This window comes from Numida meleagris, chromosome 3 (genome assembly GCF_002078875.1).
Source record: "Numida meleagris isolate 19003 breed g44 Domestic line chromosome 3, NumMel1.0, whole genome shotgun sequence".
NCBI classification, from domain to species: Eukaryota; Metazoa; Chordata; class Aves; order Galliformes; family Numididae; genus Numida; species Numida meleagris.
Genome location: NC_034411.1, coordinates 11,701,332 through 11,716,243, shown reverse-complemented (window position 1 = coordinate 11,716,243; position 14,912 = coordinate 11,701,332). Strand labels below are relative to the sequence as shown.

The 14,912-nt window shown below is 38.0% G+C and overlaps 1 long non-coding RNA gene across 2 annotated transcripts in view; it reads left to right on the top strand.

Annotated features, from left to right (window-relative positions):
• The window catches only part of LOC110396899, a 194,063-nt gene that overhangs the window by 164,464 nt on the left and 14,687 nt on the right, over positions 1-14,912 (top strand). The window contains exon 4 of one of the 2 annotated variants that reach the window (XR_002437343.1): positions 2,211-2,702. The exons of the other annotated variant lie outside the window; for it this stretch is intronic. This is a non-coding gene — a long non-coding RNA (uncharacterized LOC110396899). Of the gene's footprint in view, positions 1-2,210; positions 2,703-14,912 lie in introns of those variants that run through there. 2 annotated transcript variants of the gene reach the window in all.

The following is a 14,912-nucleotide window of genomic DNA, read 5'->3' as shown; positions in this document are numbered from 1 at the left end:
GCTCCTGCCCAGTAATGTATATGTAGCCCTATTAAAGGGTGATTGCCATTGTTACTGCACACTGCGAAGAGCAGTGGGTCAGCTGTCACCTTCTGCATCCCTTTATGTGAGAAACTAGAAATAAATGCACCACTGTAGATCTGATAGAAGAGCTGGTATAGGATAACAAGGAGTATGTCTCTTAAGAAGTGAAAAGTGTATAAAAGGATACAGTGATTTTACGAGGACCAAAGCAGATTTCTCATATAAATGGTGTTTTACCTCCAATTCCTACCACAAAAGCTCTTCTAGGAATGTCACTGAAGTGTGGCCAATATATTAGTGAGGCATTAGTTTATCTCCCATGGAAATGCTGGCTGCCTGAGCTAATGCAGCAACTGGCAAGCTTATGACTGAAATCCTAATGCTTTTAGAATTTGTGGAACATTTTTCTGGGGGATTGAGGGTGCTCTGCTTGTATGTGATGGTCTCCTGCTTCTCTGCAGTGCTCACTGCTGTTCTGTATGCATTAAGCATACTTTTCGCAGAGTCTACATGAAAGAGGAATCTTTTAACTCTGTTTTTATTTGCTTCTCACATGAGGTAAAATATTGAGTTAACTGTCTTCAGATCTGGGGTACGATTCTGACTTTCCACCAGGACTCAATTAATCAAAAACTTAGTTTATGTTCAATTAAATTAACTAAAATGAAATAAAATTAGTCTTGTTGATTTAAAATGAGCTTCGAGTAATGTAATAAACATGTAACTAGGGAGGGGTTGGAATTCGGTGTTAGAATTCCATGAGTTTTAGTCACATCTTACATCTCAGCAAAACTCCTATCTGTCTGTGTAAATAATTCTGCTGATTTCAGAGTAAGATCAGAAATAGTTGGGTAATTTGACCTTTTGAATCTGATCTAACTGGCTTCCTGCTGCTAAGCAAACTATCCTTTCAGGCAGTATGTTCTTTCATTGGGAGAGGCTTGAGTCGTATGGAGATTGTATCCTCAGTTTGTGTATGTTCTATTCAAGTTAATAGGTATGTCTGTTATCTAACCTGGGAGCATATTCCACATTGTCTCATGAACACATTGCATGTGTGGAAATAGATAAAAGCAACAAAGTGAGAAGAGATGGTTTTGTTATGTAATGAGGTAGATATGCTTGGTTTCTATTAAAATCTCCAGTATGATCTTTAACACCACATTATTCACTCCAGTGTTTGTTCTTAAGCACCAGGGCTTCTGCTTTAGTGAAGTGTTAATGCTTGATCAAGCCTCGAAGCTTAAAGGTTTTAACCATAACACTGAAAACATCTTCAGCTAAGAGGTGAATCAGAAAAACTTTGATACTCTGGCTATTCATCTATGCAGAAGAGAGAATCTTCCAAGATGCACTGTGCATACCAATACTCCTTATAATCCCTGCAAGGTGGAAGAAGTCAGTATTTCTTGATATTAGATTAATCTTTTTAAAAAATAAATAAATAAATAGGTTGAATACACAGGTGGAATAAAAAGAGAATAACTGTATTGCGCAGTGCAGCTCTGAAGAATGAGCTGTTTCCTGAAGCAACAGATACTTGAGAACAGTTACGTTAATACTACCTCCCTCAGTTAATCTTACCTCTTACCTGCATGCCCTTCAATATATTTTGCATTTTTTATGGTTTGAATAACGTGCTTTTGCTACAAAAGGCTGAAAACAAACTAATAAACGAAAGTACTCTGGAAACTGATTGTTTCTCCGGTCCCGCAATAACCCCATTAATTGTTGTCTGGACATCTAATACCTGATTTTGTTGCATAATGAAGATTTTCCTTGTTGCCTACATGAGAATCCTGAAGTGGAGCTTTCAATAGTATATCGGGGAATAAGGTTCTGCATTGTTTCCAGTTTGGCTATTAATGCCTGTTTATTTTCAGTGCTTTTAAAAATTATTTGCAGAAAAATGAGGGAAGAATATTTCCTGTCTGAAAGGTAATGTATCTTAAATTTTGAGTTACAATGTGCATTAGTCTTAGATCTTCCAGCGGTCCACTTGGCTTAAAGGAAGAAATGATGGCTTAGGTTTGTATATCACATCTCTGGCAAGGGCATTTTGCTGTTTCTCCTGCAAAGTGATCAGCTCTTTCTCTGCAGTTTACTTCCATTCTTTTTGGTATTAGTTGGAAAATGATGAGACAATATGGTGATGCTTGCTGTTCATTTTATTCTATGATATTTAGCTTGGTACGCCGGACCCTTTCTCTGCCCCGACTAATTTCCAATCAGAAGATCTGGTGTGATGCCTGGAAGGAATTGAGAGATCTGACTCCTGGCCCTGTTGTATGATGTATGAGCTAGTTCATTTCTGCAACTACAACTCTTTCATTTATTTGCATCACCTTAGCAAAATCAGGGCTGTGAAGAGAAATGTTGCTGAAAACTTCTAGGGAACGTTTGGACACGGAGAATTTGCTATGTGCCAGACTGAAGCCTGAGTTGAGTCAAGGCTGAGTTTTGTGTCCTTGAGGGAGTCACTGAACCTCTCTCCTTGCTTCAGCTGCAAGGATTAATTCATTCTTGTTGAAAAATTCTTTGAGATTCTCATCTGGATGGAGTCATAAAAGTGCGAATTATAAACAGTACACCACACTATACGGCTCAGCAAACTAAAGAAGCAGTGAGATATATACATAACTGAACGCTATCCAGGTATTGCTAAATCATCTTCATGTCCCTAGGGACTGTACTGCTGAAGTGTGAAAGTGTTTTTTCCTTTGAAATACATTGAAATAAATGAAGAAAATGTTTACTTGCTAGATGACTGCCTGGTTGAAAGTTTTCATACCCACATATTAAGTTTGCAAGTGAAATGTGGTGCTATGTTATCCACACATGATGTCTCGCATGCTTTTTCAGAAATACTGCAAAAATAAATGGTGCTTACCATATTAATTGCAAAGTAAGTTTCCACCTCCTGGGTTAAAAGTCTGAGAAGGAATCTTCTTTTAATAGAAAAATATACACATACAGTTGCATATCATTCCTTCTCATGCCTCTTGCTGTGCTTGTGTGAATGGCACAAATCTGCTCATTCCTGACGTGCAGTTGGTTTAAAAAATTTGTCAGTCCAAATGTCAGGCTTTCTAAATACTCCTCCTTGTCTTTTAACTAGGCTTTTCTTTTTTTCTGACCTGAAAAGAACTGTTAAATCCAGAAAACTTCTGTACTTTATGGCAAGCTTTAAGCAACTTAAATATATAGCTGGAAAGGAATCAACAGTCTGCAAGGAATAGCATTTTCATTTTAGCATTAACAGTATATTTGGGAGCAGACTGTGGTTTACTTAGACAGTTTTTTGATTTTTTTCAGCAACTGTTTTTGAATGTTTACTCTTTTGATTGACGGTGAATATTCAGTGTTTAAGCTCTGTGCCTATGAGCTTTGTGCCTACAGGCTATTGATTAGAAGCATTTTGTAATGGTTTTTCCTACTCCTTGATTAGGCAAACATGCAGGCACCCCAGCACAAATAATAGTGTGGGCAAAACTGAGGCTTGGTTGCCAGGGACACTCTTTCTTGAGGTTTTAAAATTTCTCCAAAGACTTAGGTCAGAAGAACAAAGTGAGCCGAACATTTTCGGAGAGCCAAACCAAAGGCTTCAAGCAGGGTTGAAAAAATACGTCTACGTTCAAATTAATCATTGTGGATATGGTGGTTTTTTTTTGGGGGGGGGGTGTTTTCTTAATTGTATTTAGAACAGAACAGAAGATCGCAGAATATGTAGATCCAAATGATCACATCTGTAAACAGCAGTAGTATTAAAGATTATCACCTAATCTGAGAAAAACATTTCTGTTAATCCTAATCCTTCAGCATGAGAAGGATTCAGAAACCCCACTGGGTTTTACCCCATGGATGCTATCAGTGCTATGAGCTTCACTACCTGCTCTGTCACAGAGCCCTTAACTAACTGATGTCTAGGGGCTCCAGGCAGCAAGCTAAGAGCTAAGAAGTATCTGAAAAAAGTAGGATATGCTCTTAGTTCCCAACAAAAGCATTGCAATCAGTGTCCTGCTGAGGACTGGGAAAACTATGAACTAAGGTCTCTTAGAGCAAGAAATGCTGCACCATTCTTTATGGTCTGTGAAAGCACCTAGTAAAAAGCAAAGAACATTAAAGGTAGTGAAAACACTGTTCAGACTCTGATCTGGCTCCTTTAAACTTGTCACCTTTATGTCACAAGCTCAGTTCATGCAGGGGGTCAAGAAGAACTGCACTGTTGAGCCATCAAGCCACTGGAAATTATCAAGCTATCAGGATCTGACTGTGGGAACACTGGAGCCTCTGAAGTCAGGTAGCATGAGGCAGCATCTCTTCTCTTCGTCACGGCATCATTCTCAATATGATTGTAGCTGCACAGATAAGCTGAGACTCAGACCTCAGAGAGAATATGAGAAGGGTAGATACCAATAAAACACTTCTCTCATTTTGTAGTGCAACATGTTTTGACATTCAGGCGTTGTCTTCACCCTAGTCCAGATTTTATCTGCGGTGTCTGGGTGTGTGCTCACTGTATATCTTTACCAGGGTTCTTAAAATGGTTTATACCAGGAGCAATGCAAACTGAATTATTTATTGCTCTTAATGCAATGTTCATAAATTGTTTGGGGACTGCAAGAGTATTTGCTCAGCCGAAGTCTGAGGTTTGCAAATTATGTGATGTTCTTTCAGGTCTTCCTTTCACAGTGAAGTGAAAACAAGGATCTGGTGAAATTAAACAAGAATTAAACAAAAATTTTGCTCTTGAATTTGGCAGACCTAGGACACAAAGCATTGATTAGTCTTCCTGATTGGGCAGCTGGAACAGGTAGATTAAAAAAACAAAAACAAAAAACCTAATGGCAAATAATACAGTTTTCTTGCATAAAATCTCCATACATCCATTTTTTTTCCCATGGTGTGCTGAGTAGTCCAGCTAACTAATATGACTCTCCGTGTTCTGCTTCACTGCCCCTAGCTTTCAGAAGCACTTGGTTAGTCCACAGTGGATTCGTATGTTAGAAGGGACCACCATTTTGAAACTATTTGGAAAGGATTTGTCAATATGGGCACTCTGGAAAAAACAAACAAACAAACAAACAAAAAAAACCCCACATGTGAATGGGATGCTGTGGGTCCACTGTAGCCAGCAGTGAGCAAACAAACAGGCTGAGATATCTGGAAAAACTGAGCCACCTTGCAGAATAACAAGCAGATGAGTAGAATACCTTTGCTACACATGAATCACTGCTACGGTGGTTCCCTTTCATTTATTTGGCTATGTTTTCTCGCAAGCACATCTGTGCTACAGCCATTTTTCACTTCTGTTTATTTGCCAGTATAAGGCATATATGCTATATTTTACTTGCTCAAGAAGAAAGTAACACTGGAAACTTTTCTTTTATGTAGCAGAACATACAGAGTGCTTTGAAGGTCCGTCAGTGAGACAGTTGTAGCGATCTAAGATTTCAAGACACACTCAGTGCTCAAGAACACAGGTTGAAATTCTGGTCTTAGCCTTGGGCTTTGCTTTTACGTGTTTGAGAAGGCTGTATTTTTGCTTCCTTTCAGTTTTGAAGTTGCTGATACAAGATAACCATGTCTTCTACAGTCTCTCTGTAGTTCCAAACATTGCCAGTCTTACCAGAGAAAAGGAAATAAAGGCAGCACTAAAAAGACCAAAATGAAAAGAGCTGGTTTAGCCTTCAAAAAGACATTTGGGAATCTTCCAGCTTTGCTGTGGTGGTCTCTGTAGACCACTGCAGAAACCAGAATCATGGTTGCATGCACGTGCCTTGATGTTTATTTTGTCTGCATCATTCATGCTGTAGTTCAGCTGTGTATTGCTTCTGCCACTGTGTATAGTGTGTAGGTAAGCAGTCATGACCAATTTTGGATTACTTGGAGAGAAGCATGGCTTCTGCTATCCTCTGGTTCCTGGCTAGGCGCAGAGGGTCACAAATGGAGGCAAATCTGTTCTGTGAAATCTAGGCTAGATTATTAAAATCTAGCATCTTCTATGAGTCACCATATAAGTAATAGGAAGTTCAGAAAAGGCTTTTTCTTGAATCTGAGGGTGATTATTTTTTCCTTGGACTTGTAAATAAGCTTGCACATTGCTCTGACTTGCAACTTTCTAGTTCTCATTTGTTACATCTCATTTTATCTTGCACTTTCTTTTACATCTCTCATACTTTTTACTTTCTCATGAATGCAATTAAAGTGTTTCTGGCATGTATTTGTGTATCATTAAAGGATGTAACCCAGATACCAAGGGCACATTTATTTGCAGTTTCTCTATGCAAAACTACAATCCTAAATATGAATACTCATCTGTTAGTTATTTTCATGCAAAAAAGGTGGTGGATGCATTCACAAAAAGCTCATTTTTCTCCCATTTGCATCATAGAGAAGAACTCTGTGAAGCTGAGTTACTGTGTGGTGCTGAGTTACTGTGGAATGGAAAAAAATGTTTTGTCAGCAAGAACACTAACAGCTGGAAAAAGCTTAATTTAGTTATGCTGATTGATTTTACATATTGATTATTTTATTGATTTTATTTCCTCAGTTTGGGATTGTTTTGGCCTGGAAGTCTGCATATTTTGGGGAGGGAGTTCCTTTCTTATGACATACATTCTTTTGTTTTGGGACATCCATCAGGACTTGAAAAGCTCAGCAATTGCCACAAATTTAAATAATTTTCACTTTTCTCTAGGGAAAGATAAAGAAAAGTACTTCTTGAAAAGATTCTTGACAAATGTTTGTGTTGTGCTGAGGTTGTGATGTAGAGCACTAATTTCATTAATTTATTGTGGCTATACCTGAAAACTAAGCCATGGCTTGAGATGTTTATTCTGACAAACCTCAGACTCATAATCTAGATTCATACTGATTACGGACTAAAATCTAAAGAATATATCGTCCCTATTGTTCAGGAGGCCTAAGAGCAAATTAAATGCCTTTTAAACTTGGTGGTAAAGCTTCTTTAGGCTGTGTATTTGGACTTATATTTTATGACTAAGCCTGTGAGAGCTTTGATGCTGGGGATCTGTTGCTGTGAAAAAGCATGGGAAGTGCCAAATTATAAATGAATAAACTACAGCAGTACTTTATTACAATTAAGCTATAACATAAGAGAGCAAGGCCACCATGTAAGATAACCATAATATCTGATACAGGTAATGAGGCACTAAAGCTGCTACAGAGTTTGATTACTTAAAGGAAATCAATTAAACAATTTGCAAGGATCTCTGATGACAACTTGTTTTGGGAAAGCACTCAAAGCACAGCCCCAGTACCCAATGAACTGCAGTCAGGCTGTTTGTAGACAGCAAGAAAAAGGACTAAATAATCTCGGTAGTTTATTTACTGTGCTTTTAAACAATGTAAAAATTACAGGATTATAAAGTTTTTTTGTGGATCAGTGGAGACCATCCTGAAACTCTCCAGTCACGTCCCTTTTGGGCTGGAAAAGGTAGATCTCTGTTCTGCTGCTATTAAGGGTTGCTCTTTTGGCATGGAGAATTTCTTAAAAAGCTTTCAAAGCCTTATGTCAGGGAGAATCAAAATTAATGTGAGATTTACAAAGTACCTCTTCTGTTGAAGCCAGCTATTAACTTTCTTACAGTGTCTAATCTAAAAGAGGTGACCTTTGCAAATTAAGAAATAAATTGCATATACAGTAGAGGAGTCAGTAATGTCTTTTTGGTTCATGTATTTTCAAAATTTCAGGGTTTTTTTTTCTAATAATTGTCTTCTTCATGTTCTCTTTTCAAGAGACAGTTTAAGCAGAGTTTGTTTATCTTTTTGGATTTAAATGAAAGTTAGAGACAACATGGTGAAACACATGCTTGCAATAATGAGGTAACAATGTTAAGGCAATGTAAAGTTTTGAAATATTACCTTGGCTATTTATTCACTATATAACCCATACTTGAATATGACTGGGCTTTTCAGAGCATCACTGCACCAATGTGTTTATGTATAAGTGGAAGAGTCACTGCAGGGAGGTACCTTGGCTCTCCATGATGTTTCAGGCTTAAGTTGTTTCTTCTCCATGCATGGCTGTGACTGAGTAGATGTTTCTTTACTAAATCTTGCACAGAGAACAACTAATTTCACTCCCCCAACCTTTCTTCATCCCATGTGATACCATATGGCTACTACTACTGCCACCTAGAATGATAACGTAGTAGTGCTAGTAGATGCTTCTTTTGATTACTGCCCGTGGCTCCAGTCTTGCTATTCCTTCTTCTACTTTCCTCTGAAGAATTAGACCTCTGTCTGTCAGCGAGGAACCAGAGCCCAGATAGCTCCCCTCATCCCCTTGCTGCAGGCTTCCTTCTTTGGATTTTCTCAATACTTTCCCCGTGCTGTTTCCATCCACAGAATATGTGTCAGTGAAGTCTTTTTCCCCTTCTGTTGCCATGCCACAAAGATTTGGACCTTGTTCTTTTCCTGCAGCCCTGCGTAAGTCCATGTTTGTCCACATCTCCAGCCTGATTTCTTGTAATACAATCTTCTCTTTACTGTACTTTTTCCTCACTCACACATAAACGTAGTCTGTGCCTTTTTCTATATTGTTTTATGTTTGGAGAATATTCTTTCAGGTTGTTCGATAAATCTTTGTACTTTTCTTATTGATATTCCTTCTTAACACCATTTCCACAAAGCCAACAAGAGATGAGTCTGTGTAAATGAAACCTTCACTCCTGGTTAAAGCTGTGTGCTTACTTAAAGGCAGAAGCTGAATGATCTTTTTCAGTGTAGATCATGTCTGGCTTTCCCTTTCTTACTTGCGCTAACTGCATTTCCTTGAAAAGTGGGCAGTGAGGTCTTTGAGGCAATGCTTGTGAAATACATGAAAACCATAATGTAACTGGTAAGTAAGATTTATATGCTAAGCATGAAAGTGCTTAGTTGAAAAGAAAGTAAATGAAATGGAGAGGAAAGAAGCTGAGTGTACTGTATAACTGATACAGTAAAGGAAGTCTTTGGGAGTACTGAATTTGAACAATAACCATAGTATTGTTTTCTGTTGAGAAAGACTTTCTTTACCTGAGTTATATTTTTGCATTGGCCGTAGGATTTGGAATGCACGCAGCAAACAATCCTGTTTTGAAATGTCCTAGATTCAGCAAGATGTTTCTAACTTGGCTCTGTTGGCTTTACACTGATTAGACTCATCACTGAGAGGCAGCCCAGGGTGGGGACTGAACAGGATTTAGAGGAAATTCAAACAGAGATGCTTGTGAAATGACTTAAAAACCAAGAATATTCTGAAACAGAAATGACACAATGTCATATCATATTCCAGCTGTGAACATTTATGGTATTTGTATGATTCTCTAAGGTTTAGAGGCTATTTGATATTGGGATGGAAAGCAGGTGCTTTTAACAAATAGTTAGTCCTAAGACTCTGCATGCATTAGTGAAAAGTAGTAGTATCAGGCTGGTGACATCTGTTGATAGTTTTCATTTCATTAAGCCTTGATTCTATCCATTCATGTAATAAATGCATGTTAATTTCTGTTTGATCCCATATGTGCTTGGGCAGGAGAATGCAGGAAAATCTTTTTCCTTACTCCTTTTTCACCCTTCTGCTCCTGGAATGGAGCAACTCCAGATATGTGTTCAAACTGGAAGACAGGAGGGTGGAGAACAGCCCCGCAGAAAGGGAACTGGATTTCTGGTTGCCAGCAAGTTCATTATATGAATCAGCAGTGTGCCCTGGCAACCAAAAGGGCCATACATACCGTAGGTGCGTTAGGCCCAGCACTGCCAGCTGGGCAAGGGAGGGGATTGAGACGCATCCCAGGTCCTGGGAGAGTCAGTGGATGAAGATGCTAAGCCATTGTTCATCGTATTTGAGAAGTCATGGCAGTTTTGTGAATTTCCAACTAGCTGGAAAGAAAACATAACCTCATTTTTTAAAAGAGGGAAAAGGTAGACTCAGGGAACTATAGTCTAGTGAGTCTCACCTCTGTGCCTGGGAAGATCATAAAACAGATCCTCCTGGAAACCATGCTAAGGCAACACCGGATACATGCGCTTAAAATCTTTGTTGGTGACAGAGACACTAGGATTGAGGGCACTGAAACAAGCTCCATAGGGAAGTGGTCAGGGCACCAAGCTTGCCAGAGTTCAAGGAGCGTTTGGACAAAGCTCTTGAACATAGGGTTTGCTTTTGGATGGTGCTGTGTGGAGCCAGGAGCTGGACTCGGTTTCTCTTGTGGGTCCCTTCCAGCTCAGGGTATTCTGTGATTGTACGATTTCTATTTCAGGAAAGAAAAGGTCCTTTACTCTCATCTGTAGTTTCTAGGCCAGCTCAAGCTATTTGCAATTATTCTGTCTGTCAGACATGTTTTCTGCTAGTTTTGGGTGCCATTTCTCTCAGCGTAGGTCTATGTTAACTCTCTACAGTCAGTCTGTGCCATAATTGTATGTATTTATTTTGCTGTAATAGTGTGTGAGGTATTGGTATTATTAGTAGACAATTAATTCCAGATAGTTGCACTGTGACGAAGTCCTAGCTGGAGTCAAGTGATCCTTAAACTTAACGTAGCTAGGGGAAATTGATAATAACGTTCATTTGACTATAAGCTGACCTAATCTAGCTATATTAATATGACATTTACATACCTGTTTTTCTTACAAAATGTTCTAACTAAATCAGGTTAGTTGTGTTGCTGTCAAATAGCCAACTTCTTTTCTGACAATGAAAATATAAACTCAATGTACTTGACAGTAGAAGAACTCCATCAGATGGAGTGAGGGTGGTGAAGGTAGAAGCTCATGTTCTTATGAAGGGAGTAGAAAGTAACCCATTTGGTTCTGTGTTGAAGGGTGCTTTTTCTTTTCTTTTTGATCTTTTCTTTTTTTTTCATCTATAGTTGATTCTGATTTTGTGAATATTTTCTTATGATCTCTTCTTCTGTATATATTTGTTGGGAAATTCTGGCAGGTGCTGAGCGCAGGATCAGAGCCTGCCTGGATGATTTGATTCATGATTCTGGAGAACATACATGCCAAGAATTTGTTTATAGGTGTTTGTATATTGTCTTAATTATCATCTGAAATATAATCTAAAAAAACCCCTTATGTGTCTGTAGATGTTCAAACTTCCTGTACTAAATTTTATTCTCTTCAACGGAGTAATTCTTTTTTTTTTGTTCTGCATTTGTAAAATACCTACTACAGCAACATGCTGATCTCTAGTCCGGACAACAAATACTGTGGCAGTACTCCTAAAGCTGATAAAAATAATAGCGAGTTAGGAGGAGAATGAGCAATTATTTTAAAATTTCCTGTGTGGTAGCATTTTAAGTAGAAGCACAAAACTGTTAGAATGAACATTACAACCCTTTTTAGCATGTGATGATAATCCTTTTCTTGGATCACCTCACTGTTTTTTTGGAGCGTATGCTTTAAATTCAGCAGCAATAAGCAACTGTCACCACAGCTTGGCAAATTTAACAGTAGGATTCCTGGTATGGTCCAGGTTGGTCCCTGCATATCTTGCAGTAGTGGCAGTGAGTCATGCTAAAACTAAAGCACTGATGGCGTGAATCCTGTGTACATGTAAAGTAAGAGCTGATGGGAAATATCATTATTTGCATTCTTAGCAAGAAAATGAACAAATGTTGGGATTAAGAGCAATTAGTGTGGAGATTAAGAATTGCTGTGGCTTTATGGCGGGATATATATATTCTTTTCAGGTAAGATCTGAATAAGGAAAAATTAAATGATGTGCAGAAGGTCATGCTAGGAACCTATTACAGAGTCAGTATAACTCTTCAAGTCCTATGTATGTATTTGAATGAAAGGCACTTTTTAGTTGGTTGTGAGATCTCCATTTGAATTTGTATGAGATGTCATTTCAGTCATGACAGAAAGTTGTGTGACAGCCACTGAGTTGAATGTGTTTCACTTTTTCAGTTGCTGCTCACTGTTTATTCGGGAATTATCTTTCTTAATTCCCCTTCTCCTTTCCACATTGTTTCCTATACGTAAGGTGTACCCGACTGTGCAATGAAATTATACTTTTAGAGGCTGAGGTATGAAAAAGAAAGGAAGAAAAATTTTGCTAAACAGCTACTTCCACAAGAATGAATAATGTTGTACAACTACAAAACAAACAATGCAAAAAAAAGAACATAAATTGTTTGCATAATGTAATTGCTCATGGTAGGTTTTTTAAAATACATTAATTCCTTACTGTTTCTACACAAAGATCACATAAATGACATAAAAAATTAGAACAAAATGCCACTGGAAATTCTTACCTAATACCTCAAATGGGATATAAAAAACGTGACTTTATATGTGACAATTCTAAACAGTTCAAAATAATTCATTTGAAATTCACTTGGATTCAGTTGTATGTTAAGAAGTCATTTTTAGAAAGTCATTCCCATTTAACTACTTTTGCATATTGCATATTGCTTCCTAAGGAAAAAATGTGTAAGACTTCTTGCTGATGATCTAAAGATTGTGAGTAAGATAGCTGGCAGATGGCTTACAGATATCATTCTGAAATATCTTATACTGACAAATAACAATGGTGTGTATAATTAGCACTCTGCAGATGGTATACAAAATGGTCTGCGTTGTCTTAGTGCAAAAATGCAGAAATTCTTTTTCTTTTCATTTTTATTTGACTATTTCTGAGAGACAATTTTGAAAACATGGCTTGTAGAATCATTCAGGATAGACCCTACCATAGCTGAGAATGGATTCTCCACCTGGTTCTCTGTGTGAATAATCCTGTGGTTTTGGGGTCCTGGTCCTTGTCATGAGTGCACTGCCATAATGTAACTTATTATGACACACAGTAGATTACATTAGACTAACATAAAGTTTCAAGACTTCTAAAGATATGAGATCTAGAGTCAGGGTACAATGGAGTCAAGTGGCTTTTATTTCTCTGACGTGAATAAATTACCAGCTTTTTTCAAGCATGCAACATATTTGCAGTCTAAAAGTTCTTTCCAGCACGAATGATTGTACTTGCACTTTCATACTGATCCCAGTGTTGATTCTTGATGATGTTTTTTCACTGAGATATTGGCAAAGGCAGCTGACAAGACTTCAGTGACGTCTTACTGTAACAATACTGTTACTACTGTTTATTTGTATTATAATGCCAGTAAGAAGCCTTCATCGCTGATTAGTGCCCACTGTTTTAGGAACTGGAGAAATGCACAAAAAATAATTCATTGCTTTAAGGAATTTTCCACAAGTGAGCATATCCAGCTACCAAAGAGGCTGAGAGGAAACAGGAAAATGATATCTTGTCATATTTGTGTATGACCTGTTGGATATATCATAGCTGAGAAGAATGTAAAGTTTAGAGGGAAGATGGGATAAGGAACAGTGGAAAGACAGATAGAAAGATATTCATTTTTAAAGAACATCACCACCACAAATAAATGATAGCAGGAGGGGTCACAAAACAAATTGGGACTGGAAGTAGTCTTTCAGTGGGTAATGAAATATTATAAGGAAAGTGCCCTTTATGGAACAGATTAAAAAAGAAGTAAGAAAGTTCCTTCATGACTTTTGTGATAAAGGAATCCATACAAGGATATAAAATGAAAAAGTGTAGTTGAAATGATTGCCTAGGAATGTGATCTTTCCTGTAGTGTTTGGGATGGTTATGAACAGGTACAGGCTTTATTTTTCAAAGCTAGAGAAAATGACATTGCAGGAAGGGAAAGTACAAAATTTTTAGTAGCATAGCAGTAGCTAGACAGGATTTTAAAAAATCCTATGCAAGAAAGTACTACTGAGTTTGGACAAGTGCACAGGCGAGACTGAGCTTTATCAACCTGAATAACAGGTGAAATGGCAAGTTATATTGATTGAAGAAAAGAGAGGGGGCCTGTGGAATAGATGGACCAGGAACTCGTTTTAGGTTTTGCTGCACTTCAATTTGTGGCTAACAATCACTGAGAAGTTAGCCAAGATATAAGTTTGCGTAGGAGACAAATATGGAACATACGTAGGTACCCAAGGTGATGGCAAGGTGAAGATATCTGCATTTCTGATCTCACATTAACTGGGATATGCTGTAGAAGAACTGGCTCCTTTCAGAAATGAGGGAAGTTATAGAGTCAGATGCATACAGGGACAATATGAGAGTAATGAGAAGGTAAGAATAAAATAACAGAAAATAAAATGGTAATACCCAGAAGAGCCTCTATCAAAGCACATGAAAATGGAGATCCTACTCTAAAATCAAAATTATGAAACAGCCGTTAGGGACTGGTTGGCTCTCAGTAGAGCATGCGGGCAAGAAAAGCAGATGCTAGGTAAGAAGTGGTTGAGACTGAACTGTAGAAAAGGAGATGTCTGATAACCAACCAGTAGCAGCAGTTTAGCTAAGGATCTCAGAAATGAAAGTGACAAAAGGAAAGAGACAAGCGAAGTCATGGGTATGCAGAAAATATGCTGCAGTTTGAGGGGAAAAAACAACAGGGGAGAGAGAAGAGCAACAAGACAGAGACATACGAAGGATTAGAGAAGAAAAGGAAATGATTAATTCTTCATCTGTTGGCGAGAGAGTAAAAGAGGAAAGGAAAAAAGTGAGAAAAAAACATTATATATTGTGTCAGTGCTCCCTTGAAGTAAGACAGTCAGCTCCTGTGCAGAAACAGGAGTCAAAGTGAGAATGTCTATTTGAGGAACCAGAGATGTTGAAAAGTTTGCAAGGATTTTAGAAATGAGCAATAGGATCCCCAGATGACCTACTCCTTACAGTGAGCGCACTGGAACAGTCTAAAAGGACTGTAAATTCAATAGCCAAGTCTATTAGAACATAAACTAGGAGGAAATCTTTGAAAATAGTGAAAACTTCAGCTGAGACAGATAAAAAGAAGTTGTAAACAAAACTGCCCCTCTCT